This window comes from Paroedura picta, chromosome 10, assembly GCF_049243985.1.
Source record: "Paroedura picta isolate Pp20150507F chromosome 10, Ppicta_v3.0, whole genome shotgun sequence".
Lineage (NCBI taxonomy): Eukaryota > Metazoa > Chordata > Lepidosauria > Squamata > Gekkonidae > Paroedura > Paroedura picta.
The window spans coordinates 11,289,287-11,307,880 of record NC_135378.1 but is presented as its reverse complement, the minus strand read 5'-3'; positions in this window follow the sequence as shown (position 1 = coordinate 11,307,880).

Here is an 18,594-nt window from a genome sequence, read left to right as displayed (position 1 = left end):
TTCTCTCAGACCTTTCTCATAGGAAGCATGTTATGGGGAGAGAAAGAAAAGGTGATTTTAAACTGCTTAGGGAGAACTGAGGCCTTCTGGGTAACTGTGGACCTTCCAGTATCTCATAGGATGAATGTTATGGGGAGAGAAAGAAAAGGTGATTTTTAAGCTGCTTAGGGAGAACTGAGGTCTTCTGGGTAACTGTGGACATTCCAGTCTCTCATAGGATGAATGTTATGGGGAGAGAAAGAAAAGGTGATTTTTAAGCTGCTTATGGAGAACTGAGGCCTGGTGGGTAACTGTCAACCATTCCAGTTCTCTCAGACCTCCCTCATAGTAAGAATGTTAAGGGGAGAGAAAGAAAAGGTGATTTTAAACTGCTTAGGGAGAACTGAGGCCTGGTGGGGGACTGTTGACCATTCCAGTTCTCTCAGACCTCTCTCATAGGAAGCATGTTATGGGGAGAGAAAGAAAAGTTGATTTTAAACTGCTTAGGGAGAACTGAGGCCTTCTGGGTAACTGTGGACCATTCCAGTTCTCTCAGACCTCTCTCATAGGAAGTATGTTATGGGGAGAGAAAGGTGATTTTAAACTGCTTAGGGAGTACTGAGGCCTGCTGGGTAACTGTTGACCATTCCAGTCTCTTTCATAGCAGGGATGTTATGGGGAGAGAAAGAAAAGGTGAATTTAAACTGCTTAGGGAGAACTGAAGCCTAGTGGGTAACTGTGGACCATTCCAGTTCTCTCAGACCTCTCTCATAGGAAGTATGTTATGGGGAGAGAAAAAAAAGGTGATTTTAACTGCTTAGGGAGAACTGAGGCCTGGTGGGTGACTGTGGACCATTCCAGTCTCTTTCATAGGAGGGGTGTTATGGGGAAAGAAAGAAAAGATTATTTTTAAGCTGCTTAGGGAGAACTGAGGCCTGCTGGGTAACTGTGGACCATTCCAGTTCTCTCAGACCTCTCTCATAGGAAGTATGTTATGGGGAGAAAAAGAAAAGATGATTTTTAAGCTGCTTATGGAGAACTGAGGCCTGCTGGGTAACTGTGGACCATTCCTGTCACTTTCATAGGAGGGAGTTATGGGGAGAGAAAGAAAAGATGATTTTAAGCTGCTTAGGGAGAACTGAGGCCTGCTGGGTAACTGTTGACCATTCCAGTCTCTTTCATAGCAGGGATGTTATGGGGAGAGAAAGAAAAGGTGAATTTAAACTGCTTAGGGAGAACTGAGGCCTAGTGGGTAACTGTGGACCATTCCAGTTCTCTCAGACCTCTCTCATAGGAAGTATGTTATGGGGAGAGAAAGAAAAGGTGATTTTAACTGCTTAGGGAGAACTGAGGCCTGGTGGGTGACTGTGGACCATTGCAGTTCTCTCAGACCTCTCTCATAGGAAGTATGTTATGGGGAGAGAAAGAAAAGGTGATTTTAAACTGCTTAGGGAGAACTGAGGCCTGATTTGTGACTGTGGACCATTCCAGTTCTCTCAGACCTCTCTTAGGAAGTATGTTATGGGGAGAAAAAGAAAAGATGATTTTTAAACTGCTTATGGAGAACTGAGGCCTGCTGGGTAACTGTGGACCATTCCTGTCACTTTCATAGGAGGGATGTTATGGGGAGAGAAAGAAAAGATGATTTTTAAGCTGCTTAGGGAGAACTGAGGCCTGCTGGGTAACTGTTGACCATTCCAGTCTCTTTCATAGGAGGGATGTTATGGGGAGAGAAAGAAAAGATGATTTTTAAGGTGCTTAGGGAGAACTGAGGCCTGCTGGGTAACTGTGGACCATTCCAGTCTCTTTCATAGGAGGGATGTTATGGGGAGAGAAAGAAAAGATTATTTTTAAGCTGCTTAGGGAGAACTGAGGCCTGCTGGGTAACTGTGGACCATTCCAGTCTCTTTCATAGGAGGGGTATTATGGGGAAAGAAAGAAAAGATGATTTTTAAGCTGCTTAGGGAGAACTGAGGCCTGCTGGGTAACTGTGGACCATTCCAGTTCTCTCAGACCTCTCTCATAGGAAGTATGTTATGGGGAGAGAAAAAAAAGGTGATTTTAAACTGCTTAGGGAGAACTGAGGCCTGGTGGGTGACTGTGGACCATTCCAGTTCTCTCAGACCTCTCTTAGGAAGTATGTTATGGGGAGAGAAAGAAAAGGTGATTTTAAACTGCTTAGGGAGAACTGAGGCCTGGTGGGTGACTGTGGACCATTCCAGTTCTCTCAGACCTCTCTTAGGAAGTATGTTATGGGGAGAGAAAGAAAAGATGTTTTTTAAGCTGCTTATGGAGAACTGAGGCCTGCTGGGTAACTGTGGACCATTCCTGTCACTTTCATAGGAGGGAGTTATGGGGAGAGAAAGAAAAGATTATTTTTAAGCTGGTTAGGGAGAACTGAGGCCTGCTGGGTAACTGTTGACCATTCCAGACTCTTTCATAGGAGGGATGTTATGGGGAGAGAAAGAAAAGATGATTTTTAAGCTGCTTAGGGAGAACTGAGGCCTGGTGGGTGACTGTGGACCATTCCAGTTCTCTCAGTCCTCTCTCATAGGAAGTATGTTATGGGGAGAGAAAGAAAAGGTGAGTTTAAACTGCTTAGGGAGAACTGAGGCCTAGTGGGTAACTGTGGACCATTCCAGTTCTCTCAGACCTCTCTCATAGGAAGTATGTTATGGGGAGAGAAAGACAAGGTGATTTTAAACTGCTTAGGGAGAACTGAGGCCTGGTGGGTAACTGTGGACCATTCCAGTTCTCTCAGACCTCTCTTAGGAAGTATGTTATGGGGAGAGAAAGAAAAGATGATTTTAAAGTGCTTAGGGAGAACTGAGGCCTGCTGGGTGACTGTTGACCATTCCAGTTCTCTCAGACCTCTCTCATAGGAAGCATGTTATGGGGAGAGAAAGAAAAGGTGATTTTAAACTGCTTAGGGAGAACTGAGGCCTTCTGGGTAACTGTGGACCTTCCAGTATCTCATAGGATGAATGTTATGGGGAGAGAAAGAAAAGGTGATTTTTAAGCTGCTTAGGGAGAACTGAGGCCTTCTGGGTAACTGTGGACATTCCAGTCTCTCATAGGATGAATGTTATGGGGAGAGAAAGAAAAGGTGATTTTAAACTGCTTAGGGAGAACTGAGGCCTGATTTGTGACTGTGGACCATTCCAGTTCTCTCAGACCTCTCTTAGGAAGTATGTTATGGGGAGAAAAAGAAAAGATGATTTTTAAACTGCTTATGGAGAACTGAGGCCTGCTGGGTAACTGTGGACCATTCCTGTCACTTTCATAGGAGGGAGTTATGGGGAGAGAAAGAAAAGATGATTTTTAAGCTGCTTAGGGAGAACTGAGGCCTGCTGGGTAACTGTTGACCATTCCAGTCTCTTTCATAGGAGGGATGTTATGGGGAGAGAAAGAAAAGATGATTTTTAAGGTGCTTAGGGAGAACTGAGGCCTGCTGGGTAACTGTGGACCATTCCAGTCTCTTTCATAGGAGGGATGTTATGGGGAGAGAAAGAAAAGATTATTTTTAAGCTGCTTAGGGAGAACTGAGGCCTGCTGGGTAACTGTGGACCATTCCAGTCTCTTTCATAGGAGGGGTATTATGGGGAAAGAAAGAAAAGATGATTTTTAAGCTGCTTAGGGAGAACTGAGGCCTGCTGGGTAACTGTGGACCATTCCAGTTCTCTCAGACCTCTCTCATAGGAAGTATGTTATGGGGAGAGAAAAAAAAGGTGATTTTAAACTGCTTAGGGAGAACTGAGGCCTGGTGGGTGACTGTGGACCATTCCAGTTCTCTCAGACCTCTCTTAGGAAGTATGTTATGGGGAGAGAAAGAAAAGGTGATTTTAAACTGCTTAGGGAGAACTGAGGCCTGGTGGGTGACTGTGGACCATTCCAGTTCTCTCAGACCTCTCTTAGGAAGTATGTTATGGGGAGAGAAAGAAAAGATGTTTTTTAAGCTGCTTATGGAGAACTGAGGCCTGCTGGGTAACTGTGGACCATTCCTGTCACTTTCATAGGAGGGAGTTATGGGGAGAGAAAGAAAAGATTATTTTTAAGCTGGTTAGGGAGAACTGAGGCCTGCTGGGTAACTGTTGACCATTCCAGACTCTTTCATAGGAGGGATGTTATGGGGAGAGAAAGAAAAGATGATTTTTAAGCTGCTTAGGGAGAACTGAGGCCTGGTGGGTGACTGTGGACCATTCCAGTTCTCTCAGTCCTCTCTCATAGGAAGTATGTTATGGGGAGAGAAAGAAAAGGTGAGTTTAAACTGCTTAGGGAGAACTGAGGCCTAGTGGGTAACTGTGGACCATTCCAGTTCTCTCAGACCTCTCTCATAGGAAGTATGTTATGGGGAGAGAAAGAAAAGGTGATTTTAAACTGCTTAGGGAGAACTGAGGCCTGGTGGGTAACTGTGGACCATTCCAGTTCTCTCAGACCTCTCTTAGGAAGTATGTTATGGGGAGAGAAAGAAAAGATGATTTTAAAGTGCTTAGGGAGAACTGAGGCCTGCTGGGTGACTGTTGACCATTCCAGTTCTCTCAGACCTCTCTCATAGGAAGCATGTTATGGGGAGAGAAAGAAAAGGTGATTTTAAACTGCTTAGGGAGAACTGAGGCCTTCTGGGTAACTGTGGACCTTCCAGTATCTCATAGGATGAATGTTATGGGGAGAGAAAGAAAAGGTGATTTTTAAGCTGCTTAGGGAGAACTGAGGCCTTCTGGGTAACTGTGGACATTCCAGTCTCTCATAGGATGAATGTTATGGGGAGAGAAAGAAAAGGTGATTTTTAAGCTGCTTATGGAGAACTGAGGCCTGGTGGGTAACTGTCAACCATTCCAGTTCTCTCAGACCTCTCTCATAGTAAGAATGTTATGGGGAGAGAAAGAAAAGGTGATTTTAAACTGCTTAGGGAGAACTGAGGCCTAGTGGGTAACTGTGGACCATTCCAGTTCTCTCAGACCTCTCTCATAGGAAGTATGTGGAGAGAAAGAAAAGATGATATTAGCTGCTGAGGGAGAACTGAGGCCTGCTGGGTAACTGTGGACCATTCCAGTCTCTTTCATAGGAGGGATGTTATGGGGAGAGAAAGATTATTTTTAAGCTGCTTAGGGAGAACTGAGGCCTGCTGGGTAACTGGACCATTCCAGTCTCTTTCATAGGAGGGATGTTATGGGGAGAGAAAGAAAAGATGATTTTTAAGCTGCATAGGGAGAACTGAGGCCTGATGGGTGACTGTGGACCAATCCAGTTCTCTCAGACCTCTCTCATAGGAAGTATGTTATGGGGAGAGAAAGAAAAGGTGATTTTAAACTGCTTAGGGAGAACTGAGGCCTGGTGGGTGACTGTGGACCATTCCAGTTCTCTCAGACCTCTCTCATAGGAAGTATGTTGTGGGGAGAGAAAGAAAAGGTGATTTTAAACTGCTTAGGGAGAACTGAGGACTGCTGGGTAACTGTGGACCATTCCAGTCTCTTTCATAGGAGGGATATTATGGGGAGAGAAAGAAAAGATGATTTTTAAGCTGCTTAGGGAGAACTGAGGCCTGCTGGCTAACTGTTGACCATTCCAGTCTCTTTCATAGGAGGGATGTTATGGGGAGAGAAAGAAAAGATGATTTTTAAGCTGCTTAGGGAGAACTGAGGCCTGCTGGGTAACTGTGGACCATTCCAGTCTCTTTCATAGGAGGGATGTTATGGGGAGTGAAAGAAAAGATTATTTTTAAGCTGCTTAGGGAGAACTGAGGCCTGCTGGGTAACTGTGGACCATTCCAGTTCTCTCAGACCTCTCTCATAGGAAGTATGTTATGGGGAGAGAAAGAAAAGATGATTTTAAACTTCTTAGGGAGAACTGAGGCCTGGTGGGTGACTGTGGACCATTCCAGTTCTCTCAGACCTCTCTCATAGGAAGTATGTTATGGGGAGAGAAAGAAAAGGTGATTTTAAACTGCTTAGGGAGAACTGAGGCCTGGTGGGTGACTGTGGACCATTTCAGTTCTCTCAGACCTCTCTCATAGGAAGTATGTTATGGGGAGAGAAAGAAAAGGTGATTTTAAACTGCTTAGGGAGAACTGAGGCCTGGTGGGTGACTGTGGACCATTCCAGTTCTCTCAGACCTCTCTTAGGAAGTATGTTATGGGGAGAGAAAGAAAAGATGATTTTAAAGTGCTTAGGGAGAACTGAGGCCTGGTGGGTGACTGTTGACCATTCCAGTTCTCTCAGACCTCCCTCATAGGAAGCATGTTATGGGGAGAGAAAGAAAAGTTGATTTTAAACTGCTTAGGGAGAACTGAGGCCTTCTGGGTAACTATGGACCTTCCAGTATCTCATAGGATGAATGTTATGGGGAGAGAAAGAAAAGGTGATTTTTAAGCTGCTTAGGGAGAACTGAGGCCTTCTGGGTAACTGTGGACATTCCAGTCTCTCATAGGATGAATGTTATGGGGAGAGAAAGAAAAGGTGATTTTTAAGCTGCTTAGGGAGAACTGAGGCCTGCTGGGTAACTGTGGACCATTCCAGTCTCTTTCATAGGAGGGATATTATGGGGAGAGAAAGATTATTTTTAAGCTGCTTAGGGAGAACTGAGGCCTGCTGGGTAACTGTGGACCATTCCAGTCTCTTTCATAGGAGGGGTGTTATGGGGAAAGAAAGAAAAGATTATTTTTAAGCTGCTTAGGGAGAACTGAGGCCTGCTGGGTAACTGTGGACCATTCCAGTTCTCTCAGACCTCTCTCATAGGAAGTATGTTATGGGGAGAGAAAGAAAAGGTGATTATAAACTGCTTAGGGAGAACTGAGGCCTGGTGGGTGACTGTGGACCATTTCAGTTCTCTCAGACCTCTCTCATAGGAAGTATGTTATGGGGAGAGAAAGAAAAGGTGATTTTAAACTGCTTAGGGAGAATTGAGGCCTGGTGGGTGACTGTGGACCATTCCAGTTCTCTCAGACCTCTCTTAGGAAGTATGTTATGGGGAGAGAAAGAAAAGATGATTTTTAAGCTTCTTATGGAGAACTGAGGCCTGCTGGGTAACTGTGGACCATTCCTGTCACTTTCATAGGAGGGAGTTATGGGGAGAGAAAGAAAAGATGATTTTTAAGCTGCTTAGGGAAAACTGAGGCCTGCTGGGTAACTGTTGACCATTCCAGTCTCTTTCATAGGAGGGATGTTATGGGGAGAGAAAGAAAAGATGATTTTTAAGCTGCTTAGGGAGAACTGAGGCCTGCTGGGTAACTGTTGACCATTCCAGTCTCTTTCATAGCAGGGATGTTATGGGGAGAGAAAGAAAAGGTGAATTTAAACTGCTTAGGGAGAACTGAGGCCTAGTGGGTAACTGTGGACCATTCCAGTTCTCTCAGACCTCTCTCATAGGAAGTATGTTATGGGGAAAGAAAGAAAAGATTATTTTTAAGCTGCTTAGGGAGAACTGAGGCCTGCTGGGTAACTGTTGACCATTCCAGTCTCTTTCATAGCAGGGATGTTATGGGGAGAGAAAGAAAAGGTGAATTTAAATTGCTTAGGGAAAACTGAGGCCTGGTGGGTGACTGTGGACCATTTCAGTTCTCTCAGACCTCTCTCATAGGAAGTATGTTATGGGGAGAGAGAGAAAAGGTGATTTTAAACTGCTTAGGGAGAACTGAGGCCTGATGGGTGACTGTGGACCATTCCAGTTCTCTCAGACCTCTCTTAGGAAGTATGTTATGGGGAGAGAAAGAAAAGATGATTTTTAAGCTGCTTATGGAGAACTGAGGCCTGCTGGGTAACTGTGGACCATTCCTGTCACTTTCATAGGAGGGAGTTATGGGGAGAGAAAGAAAAGATGATTTTTAAGCTGCTTAGGGAGAACTGAGGCCTGCTGGGTAACTGTTGACCATTCCAGTCTCTTTCATAGGAGGGATGTTATGGGGAGAGAAAGAAAAGATGATTTTAAAGTGCTTAGGGAGAACTGAGGCCTGGTGGGTGACTGTTGACCATTCCAGTTCTCTCAGACCTCCCTCATAGGAAGCATGTTATGGGGAGAGAAAGAAAAGTTGATTTTAAACTGCTTAGGGAGAACTGAGGCCTTCTGGGTAACTGTGGACCATTCCAGTCTCTTTCATAGGAGGGGTGTTATGGGGAAAGAAAGAAAAGATTATTTTTAAGCTGCTTAGGGAGAACTGAGGCCTGCTGGGTAACTGTGGACCATTCCAGTTCTCTCAGACCTCTCTCATAGGAAGTATGTTATGGGGAGAGAAAGAAAAGGTGATTATAAACTGCTTAGGGAGAACTGAGGCCTGGTGGGTGACTGTGGACCATTTCAGTTCTCTCAGACCTCTCTCATAGGAAGTATGTTATGGGGAGAGAAAGAAAAGGTGATTTTAAACTGCTTAGGGAGAATTGAGGCCTGGTGGGTGACTGTGGACCATTCCAGTTCTCTCAGACCTCTCTTAGGAAGTATGTTATGGGGAGAGAAAGAAAAGATGATTTTTAAGCTTCTTATGGAGAACTGAGGCCTGCTGGGTAACTGTGGACCATTCCTGTCACTTTCATAGGAGGGAGTTATGGGGAGAGAAAGAAAAGATGATTTTTAAGCTGCTTAGGGAAAACTGAGGCCTGCTGGGTAACTGTTGACCATTCCAGTCTCTTTCATAGGAGGGATGTTATGGGGAGAGAAAGAAAAGATGTTTTTTAAGCTGCTTAGGGAGAACTGAGGCCTGCTGGGTAACTGTTGACCATTCCAGTCTCTTTCATAGCAGGGATGTTATGGGGAGAGAAAGAAAAGGTGAATTTAAACTGCTTAGGGAGAACTGAGGCCTAGTGGGTAACTGTGGACCATTCCAGTTCTCTCAGACCTCTCTCATAGGAAGTATGTTATGGGGAAAGAAAGAAAAGATTATTTTTAAGCTGCTTAGGGAGAACTGAGGCCTGCTGGGTAACTGTTGACCATTCCAGTCTCTTTCATAGCAGGGATGTTATGGGGAGAGAAAGAAAAGGTGAATTTAAACTGCTTAGGGAGAACTGAGGCCTGGTGGGTGACTGTGGACCATTTCAGTTCTCTCAGACCTCTCTCATAGGAAGTATGTTATGGGGAGAGAGAGAAAAGGTGATTTTAAACTGCTTAGGGAGAACTGAGGCCTGATGGGTGACTGTGGACCATTCCAGTTCTCTCAGACCTCTCTTAGGAAGTATGTTACGGGGAGAGAAAGAAAAGATGATTTTTAAGCTGCTTATGGAGAACTGAGGCCTGCTGGGTAACTGTGGACCATTCCTGTCACTTTCATAGGAGGGAGTTATGGGGAGAGAAAGAAAAGATGATTTTTAAGCTGCTTACGGAGAACTGAGGCCTGCTGGGTAACTGTTGACCATTCCAGTCTCTTTCATAGGAGGGATGTTATGGGGAGAGAAAGAAAAGATGATTTTATAGTGCTTAGGGAGAACTGAGGCCTGGTGGGTGACTGTTGACCATTCCAGTTCTCTCAGACCTCCCTCATAGGAAGCATGTTATGGGGAGAGAAAGAAAAGTTGATTTTAAACTGTTTAGGGAGAACTGAGGCCTTCTGGGTAACTATGGACCTTCCAGTATCTCATAGGATGAATGTTATGGGGAGAGAAAGAAAAGGTGATTTTTAAGCTGCTTAGGGAGAACTGAGGCCTTCTGGGTAACTGTGGACATTCCAGTCTCTCATAGGATGAATGTTATGGGGAGTGAAAAAAAAGGTGATTTTTAAGCTGCTTAGGGAGAACTGAGGCCTGCTGGGTAACTGTGGACCATTCCAGTCTCTTTCATAGGAGGGATATTATGGGGAGAGAAAGATTATTTTTAAGCTGCTTAGGGAGAACTGAGGCCTGCTGGGTAACTGTGGACCATTCCAGTCTCTTTCATAGGAGGGGTGTTATGGGGAAAGAAAGAAAAGATTATTTTTAAGCTGCTTAGGGAGAACTGAGGCCTGCTGGGTAACTGTGGACCATTCCAGTTCTCTAAGACCTCTCTCATAGGAAGTATGTTATGGGGAGAGAAAGAAAAGGTGATTTTAAACTGCTTAGGGAGAACTGAGGCCTGGTGGGTGACTGTGGACCATTTCAGTTCTCTCAGACCTCTCTCATCGGAAGTATGTTATGGGGAGAGAAAGAAAAGATGATTTTTAAGCTGCTTAGGGAGAACTGAGGCCTGCTGGGTAACTGTGGACCATTCCTGTCACTTTCATAGGAGGGAGTTATGGGGAGAGAAAGAAAAGATGATTTTTAAGCTGCTTAGGGAGAACTGAGGCCTGCTGGGTAACTGTTGACCATTCCAGTCTCTTTCATAGGAGGGATGTTATGGGGAGAGAAAGAAAAGATGATTTTTAAGCTGCTTAGGGAGAACTGAGGCCTGCTGGGTAACTGTTGACCATTCCAGTCTCTTTCATAGCAGGGATGTTATGGGGAGAGAAAGAAAAGGTGAATTTAAACTGCTTAGGGAGAACTGAGGCCTAGTGGGTAACTGTGGACCATTCCAGTTCTCTCAGACCTCTCTCATAGGAAGTATGTTATGGGGAAAGAAAGAAAAGATTATTTTTAAGCTGCTTAGGGAGAACTGAGGCCTGCTGGGTAACTGTTGACCATTCCAGTCTCTTTCATAGCAGGGATGTTATGGGGAGAGAAAGAAAAGGTGAATTTAAACTGCTTAGGGAGAACTGAGGCCTGGTGGGTGACTGTGGACCATTTCAGTTCTCTCAGACCTCTCTCATAGGAAGCATGTTATGGGGAGAGAAAGAAAAGGTGATTTTAAACTGCTTAGGGAGAACTGAGGCCTGATGGGTGACTGTGGACCATTCCAGTTCTCTCAGACCTCTCTTAGGAAGTATGTTATGGGGAGAGAAAGAAAAGATGATTTTTAAGCTGCTTATGGAGAACTGAGGCCTGCTGGGTAACTGTGGACCATTCCTGTCACTTTCATAGGAGGGAGTTATGGGGAGAGAAAGAAAAGATGATTTTTAAGCTGCTTAGGGAGAACTGAGGCCTGCTGGGTAACTGTTGACCATTCCAGTCTCTTTCATAGGAGGGATGTTATGGGGAGAGAAAGAAAAGATGATTTTAACTGCTTAGGGAGAACTGAGGCCTGGTGGGTGACTGTGGACCATTCCAGTTCTCTCAGACCTCTCTCATAGGAAGTATGTTATGGGGAGAGAAAGAAAAGGTGATTTTAAACTGCTTAGGGAGAACTGAGGCCTGCTGGGTAACTGTGGAGCATTCCAGTCTCTTTCATAGGAAGGATATTATGGGGAGAGAAAGAAAAGATGATTTTTAAGTGCTTAGGGAGGCCTGCTGGGTAACTGTTGACCATTCCAGTCTCTTTCATAGGAGGGATGTTATGGGGAGAGAAAGAAAAGATGATTTTTAAGCTGCTTAGGGAGAACTGAGGCCTGCTGGGTAACTGTGGACCATTCCAGTCTCTTTCATAGGAGGGGTGTTATGGGGAAAGAAAGAAAAGATTATTTTTAAGCTGCTTAGGGAGAACTGAGGCCTGCTGGGTAACTGTGGACCATTCCAGTTCTCTCAGACCTCTCTCATAGGAAGTATGTTATGGGGAGAAAAAGAAAAGATGATTTTTAAGCTGCTTATGGAGAACTGAGGCCTGCTGGGTAACTGTGGACCATTCCTGTCACTTTCATAGGAGGGAGTTATGGGGAGAGAAAGAAAAGATGATTTTAAGCTGCTTAGGGAGAACTGAGGCCTGCTGGGTAACTGTTGACCATTCCAGTCTCTTTCATAGCAGGGATGTTATGGGGAGAGAAAGAAAAGGTGAATTTAAACTGCTTAGGGAGAACTGAGGCCTGGTGGGTGACTGTGGACCATTTCAGTTCTCTCAGACCTCTCTCATAGGAAGTATGTTATGGGGAGAGAGAGAAAAGGTGATTTTAAACTGCTTAGGGAGAACTGAGGCCTGATGGGTGACTGTGGACCATTCCAGTTCTCTCAGACCTCTCTTAGGAAGTATGTTATGGGGAGAGAAAGAAAAGATGATTTTTAAGCTGCTTATGGAGAACTGAGGCCTGCTGGGTAACTGTGGACCATTCCTGTCACTTTCATAGGAGGGAGTTATGGGGAGAGAAAGAAAAGATGATTTTTAAGCTGCTTAGGGAGAACTGAGGCCTGCTGGGTAACTGTTGACCATTCCAGTCTCTTTCATAGGAGGGATGTTATGGGGAGAGAAAGAAAAGATGATTTTAAAGTGCTTAGGGAGAACTGAGGCCTGGTGGGTGACTGTTGACCATTCCAGTTCTCTCAGACCTCCCTCATAGGAAGCATGTTATGGGGAGAGAAAGAAAAGTTGATTTTAAACTGCTTAGGGAGAACTGAGGCCTTCTGGGTAACTATGGACCTTCCAGTATCTCATAGGATGAATGTTATGGGGAGAGAAAGAAAAGGTGATTTTTAAGCTGCTTAGGGAGAACTGAGGCCTTCTGGGTAACTGTGGACATTCCAGTCTCTCATAGGATGAATGTTATGGGGAGAGAAAGAAAAGGTGATTTTTAAGCTGCTTAGGGAGAACTGAGGCCTGCTGGGTAACTGTGGACCATTCCAGTCTCTTTCATAGGAGGGATATTATGGGGAGAGAAAGATTATTTTTAAGCTGCTTAGGGAGAACTGAGGCCTGCTGGGTAACTGTGGACCATTCCAGTCTCTTTCATAGGAGGGGTGTTATGGGGAAAGAAAGAAAAGATTATTTTTAAGCTGCTTAGGGAGAACTGAGGCCTGCTGGGTAACTGTGGACCATTCCAGTTCTCTCAGACCTCTCTCATAGGAAGTATGTTATGGGGAGAGAAAGAAAAGGTGATTTTAAACTGCTTAGGGAGAACTGAGGCCTGGTGGGTGACTGTGGACCATTTCAGTTCTCTCAGACCTCTCTCATCGGAAGTATGTTATGGGGAGAGAAAGAAAAGGTGATTTTAAACTGCTTAGGGAGAACTGAGGCCTGCTGGGTAACTGTGGACCATTCCTGTCACTTTCATAGGAGGGAGTTATGGGGAGAGAAAGAAAAGATGATTTTAAGCTGCTTAGGGAGAACTGAGGCCTGCTGGGTAACTGTGGACCATTTCAGTCTCTTTCATAGGAGGGATGTTATGGGGAGAGAAAGAAAAGATGATTTTTAAGTGCTTAGGGAGGCCTGCTGGGTAACTGTTGACCATTCCAGTCTCTTTCATAGGAGGGATGTTATGGGGAGAGAAAGAAAAGATGATTTTTAAGCTGCTTAGGGAGAACTGAGGCCTGCTGGGTAACTGTGGACCATTCCAGTCTCTTTCATAGGAGGGGTGTTATGGGGAAAGAAAGAAAAGATTATTTTTAAGCTGCTTAGGGAGAACTGAGGCCTGCTGGGTAACTGTGGACCATTCCAGTTCTCTCAGACCTCTCTCATAGGAAGTATGTTATGGGGAGAAAAAGAAAAGATGATTTTTAAGCTGCTTATGGAGAACTGAGGCCTGCTGGGTAACTGTGGACCATTCCTGTCACTTTCATAGAAGGGAGTTATGGGGAGAGAAAGAAAAGATGATTTTAAGCTGCTTAGGGAGAACTGAGGCCTGCTGGATAACTGTTGACCATTCCAGTCTCTTTCATAGCAGGGATGTTATGGGGAGAGAAAGAAAAGGTGAATTTAAACTGCTTAGGGAGAACTGAGGCCTGGTGGGTGACTGTGGACCATTTCAGTTCTCTCAGACCTCTCTCATAGGAAGTATGTTATGGGGAGAGAGAGAAAAGGTGATTTTAAACTGCTTAGGGAGAACTGAGGCCTGATGGGTGACTGTGGACCATTCCAGTTCTCTCAGACCTCTCTTAGGAAGTATGTTATGGGGAGAGAAAGAAAAGATGATTTTTAAGCTGCTTATGGAGAACTGAGGCCTGCTGGGTAACTGTGGACCATTCCTGTCACTTTCATAGGAGGGAGTTATGGGGAGAGAAAGAAAAGATGATTTTAAGCTGCTTAGGGAGAACTGAGGCCTGCTGGGTAACTGTTGACCATTCCAGTCTCTTTCATAGGAGGGATGTTATGGGGAGAGAAAGAAAAGATGATTTTAAAGTGCTTAGGGAGAACTGAGGCCTGGTGGGTGACTGTTGACCATTCCAGTTCTCTCAGACCTCCCTCATAGGAAGCATGTTATGGGGAGAGAAAGAAAAGTTGATTTTAAACTGCTTAGGGAGAACTGAGGCCTTCTGGGTAACTATGGACCTTCCAGTATCTCATAGGATGAATGTTATGGGGAGAGAAAGAAAAGGTGATTTTTAAGCTGCTTAGGGAGAACTGAGGCCTTCTGGGTAACTGTGGACATTCCAGTCTCTCATAGGATGAATGTTATGGGGAGAGAAAGAAAAGGTGATTTTTAAGCTGCTTAGGGAGAACTGAGGCCTGCTGGGTAACTGTGGACCATTCCAGTCTCTTTCATAGGAGGGATATTATGGGGAGAGAAAGATTATTTTTAAGCTGCTTAGGGAGAACTGAGGCCTGCTGGGTAACTGTGGACCATTCCAGTCTCTTTCATAGGAGGGGTGTTATGGGGAAAGAAAGAAAAGATTATTTTTAAGCTGCTTAGGGAGAACTGAGGCCTGCTGGGTAACTGTGGACCATTCCAGTTCTCTCAGACCTCTCTCATAGGAAGTATGTTATGGGGAGAGAAAGAAAAGGTGATTTTAAACTGCTTAGGGAGAACTGAGGCCTGGTGGGTGACTGTGGACCATTCCAGTTCTCTCAGACCTCTCTTAGGAAGTATGTTATGGGGAGAGAAAGAAAAGATGATTTTTAAGCTGCTTATGGAGAACTGAGGCCTGCTGGGTAACTGTGGACCATTCCTGTCACTTTCATAGGAGGGAGTTATGGGGAGAGAAAGAAAAGATGATTTTTAAGCTGCTTAGGGAGAACTGAGGCCTGCTGGGTAACTGTTGACCATTCCAGTCTCTTTCATAGCAGGGATGTTATGGGGAGAGAAAGAAAAGGTGAATTTAAACTGCTTAGGGAGAACTGAGGCCTGGTGGGTGACTGTGGACCATTTCAGTTCTCTCAGACCTCTCTCATAGGAAGTATGTTATGGGGAGAGAAAGAAAAGGTGATTTTAAACTGCTTAGGGAGAACTGAGGCCTGATGGGTGACTGTGGACCATTCCAGTTCTCTCAGACCTCTCTTAGGAAGTATGTTATGGGGAGAGAAAGAAAAGATGATTTTTAAGCTGCTTATGGAGAACTGAGGCCTGCTGGGTAACTGTGGACCATTCCTGTCACTTTCATAGGAGGGAGTTATGGGGAGAGAAAGAAAAGATGATTTTTAAGCTGCTTAGGGAGAACTGAGGCCTGCTGGGTAACTGTTGACCATTCCAGTCTCTTTCATAGGAGGGATGTTATGGGGAGAGAAAGAAAAGATGATTTTAACTGCTTAGGGAGAACTGAGGCCTGGTGGGTGACTGTGGACCATTCCAGTTCTCTCAGACCTCTCTCATAGGAAGTATGTTATGGGGAGAGAAAGAAAAGGTGATTTTAAACTGCTTAAGGAGAACTGAGGCCTGCTGGGTAACTGTGGAGCATTCCAGTCTCTTTCATAGGAAGGATATTATGGGGAGAGAAAGAAAAGATGATTTTTAAGTGCTTAGGGAGGCCTGCTGGGTAACTGTTGACCATTCCAGTCTCTTTCATAGGAGGGATGTTATGGGGAGAGAAAGAAAAGATGATTTTTAAGCTGCTTAGGGAGAACTGAGGCCTGCTGGGTAACTGTGGACCATTCCAGTCTCTTTCATAGGAGGGGTGTTATGGGGAAAGAAAGAAAAGATTATTTTTAAGCTGCTTAGGGAGAACTGAGGCCTGCTGGGTAACTGTGGACCATTCCAGTTCTCTCAGACCTCTCTCATAGGAAGTATGTTATGGGGAGAAAAAGAAAAGATGATTTTTAAGCTGCTTATGGAGAACTGAGGCCTGCTGGGTAACTGTGGACCATTCCTGTCACTTTCATAGAAGGGAGTTATGGGGAGAGAAAGAAAAGATGATTTTAAGCTGCATAGGGAGAACTGAGGCCTGCTGGATAACTGTTGACCATTCCAGTCTCTTTCATAGCAGGGATGTTATGGGGAGAGAAAGAAAAGGTGAATTTAAACTGCTTAGGGAGAACTGAGGCCTGGTGGGTGACTGTGGACCATTTCAGTTCTCTCAGACCTCTCTCATAGGAAGTATGTTATGGGGAGAGAGAGAAAAGGTGATTTTAAACTGCTTAGGGAGAACTGAGGCCTGATGGGTGACTGTGGACCATTCCAGTTCTCTCAGACCTCTCTTAGGAAGTATGTTATGGGGAGAGAAAGAAAAGATGATTTTTAAGCTGCTTATGGAGAACTGAGGCCTGCTGGGTAACTGTGGACCATTCCTGTCACTTTCATAGGAGGGAGTTATGGGGAGAGAAAGAAAAGATGATTTTTAAGCTGCTTAGGGAGAACTGAGGCCTGCTGGGTAACTGTTGACCATTCCAGTCTCTTTCATAGGAGGGATGTTATGGGGAGAGAAAGAAAAGATGATTTTAAAGTGCTTAGGGAGAACTGAGGCCTGGTGGGTGACTGTTGACCATTCCAGTTCTCTCAGACCTCCCTCATAGGAAGCATGTTATGGGGAGAGAAAGAAAAGTTGATTTTAAACTGCTTAGGGAGAACTGAGGCCTTCTGGGTAACTATGGACCTTCCAGTATCTCATAGGATGAATGTTATGGGGAGAGAAAGAAAAGGTGATTTTTAAGCTGCTTAGGGAGAACTGAGGCCTTCTGGGTAACTGTGGACATTCCAGTCTCTCATAGGATGAATGTTATGGGGAGAGAAAGAAAAGGTGATTTTTAAGCTGCTTAGGGAGAACTGAGGCCTGCTGGGTAACTGTGGACCATTCCAGTCTCTTTCATAGGAGGGGTGTTATGGGGAAAGAAAGAAAAGATTATTTTTAAGCTGCTTAGGGAGAACTGAGGCCTGCTGGGTAACTGTGGACCATTCCAGTTCTCTCAGACCTCTCTCATAGGAAGTATGTTATGGGGAGAGAAAGAAAAGGTGATTTTAAACTGCTTAGGGAGAACTGAGGCCTGGTGGGTGACTGTGGACCATTTCAGTTCTCTCAGACCTCTCTCATCGGAAGTATGTTATGGGGAGAGAAAGAAAAGGTGATTTTAAACTGCTTAGGGAGAACTGAGGCCTGGTGGGTGACTGTGGACCATTCCAGTTCTCTCAGACCTCTCTTAGGAAGTATGTTATGGGGAGAGAAAGAAAAGATGATTTTTAAGCTGCTTATGGAGAACTGAGGCCTGCTGGGTAACTGTGGACCATTCCTGTCACTGGGGGAGAGAAAGAAAAGATGATTTTTAAGCTGCTTAGGGAGAACTGAGGCCTGCTGGGTAGCTGTTGACCATTCCAGTCTCTTTCATAGCAGGGATGTTATGGGGAGAGAAAGAAAAGGTGAATTTAAACTGCTTAGGGAGAACTGAGGCCTGGTGGGTGACTGTGGACCATTTCAGTTCTCTCAGACCTCTCTCATAGGAAGTATGTTATGGGGAGAGAAAGAAAAGGTGATTTTAAACTGCTTAGGGAGAACTGAGGCCTGATGGGTGACTGTGGACCATTCCAGTTCTCTCAGACCTCTCTTAGGAAGTATGTTATGGGGAGAGAAAGAAAAGATGATTTTTAAGCTGCTTATGGAGAACTGAGGCCTGCTGGGTAACTGTGGACCATTCCTGTCACTTTCATAGGAGGGAGTTATGGGGAGAGAAAGAAAAGATGATTTTTAAGCTGCTTAGGGAGAACTGAGGCCTGCTGGGTAACTGTTGACCATTCCAGTCTCTTTCATAGGAGGGATGTTATGGGGAGAGAAAGAAAAGATGATTTTAACTGCTTAGGGAGAACTGAGGCCTGGTGGGTGACTGTGGACCATTCCAGTTCTCTCAGACCTCTCTCATAGGAAGTATGTTGAGAGAAAGAAAAGGTGATTTTAACTGCTTAGGGAGAACTGAGGCCTGCTGGGTAACTGTGGAGCATTCCAGTCTCTTTCATAGGAAGGATATTATGGGGAGAGAAAGAAAAGATGATTTTTAAGTGCTTAGGGAGGCCTGCTGGGTAACTGTTGACCATTCCAGTCTCTTTCATAGGAGGGATGTTATGGGGAGAGAAAGAAAAGATGATTTTTAAGCTGCTTAGGGAGAACTGAGGCCTGCTGGGTAACTGTGGACCATTCCAGTCTCTTTCATAGGAGGGGTGTTATGGGGAAAGAAAGAAAAGATTATTTTTAAGCTGCTTAGGGAGAACTGAGGCCTGCTGGGTAACTGTGGACCATTCCAGTTCTCTCAGACCTCTCTCATAGGAAGTATGTTATGGGGAGAAAAAGAAAAGATGATTTTTAAGCTGCTTATGGAGAACTGAGGCCTGCTGGGTAACTGTGGACCATTCCTGTCACTTTCATAGGAGGGAGTTATGGGGAGAGAAAGAAAAGATGATTTTAAGCTGCTTAGGGAGAACTGAGGCCTGCTGGGTAACTGTTGACCATTCCAGTCTCTTTCATAGCAGGGATGTTATGGGGAGAGAAAGAAAAGGTGAATTTAAACTGCTTAGGGAGAACTGAGGCCTGGTGGGTGACTGTGGACCATTTCAGTTCTCTCAGACCTCTCTCA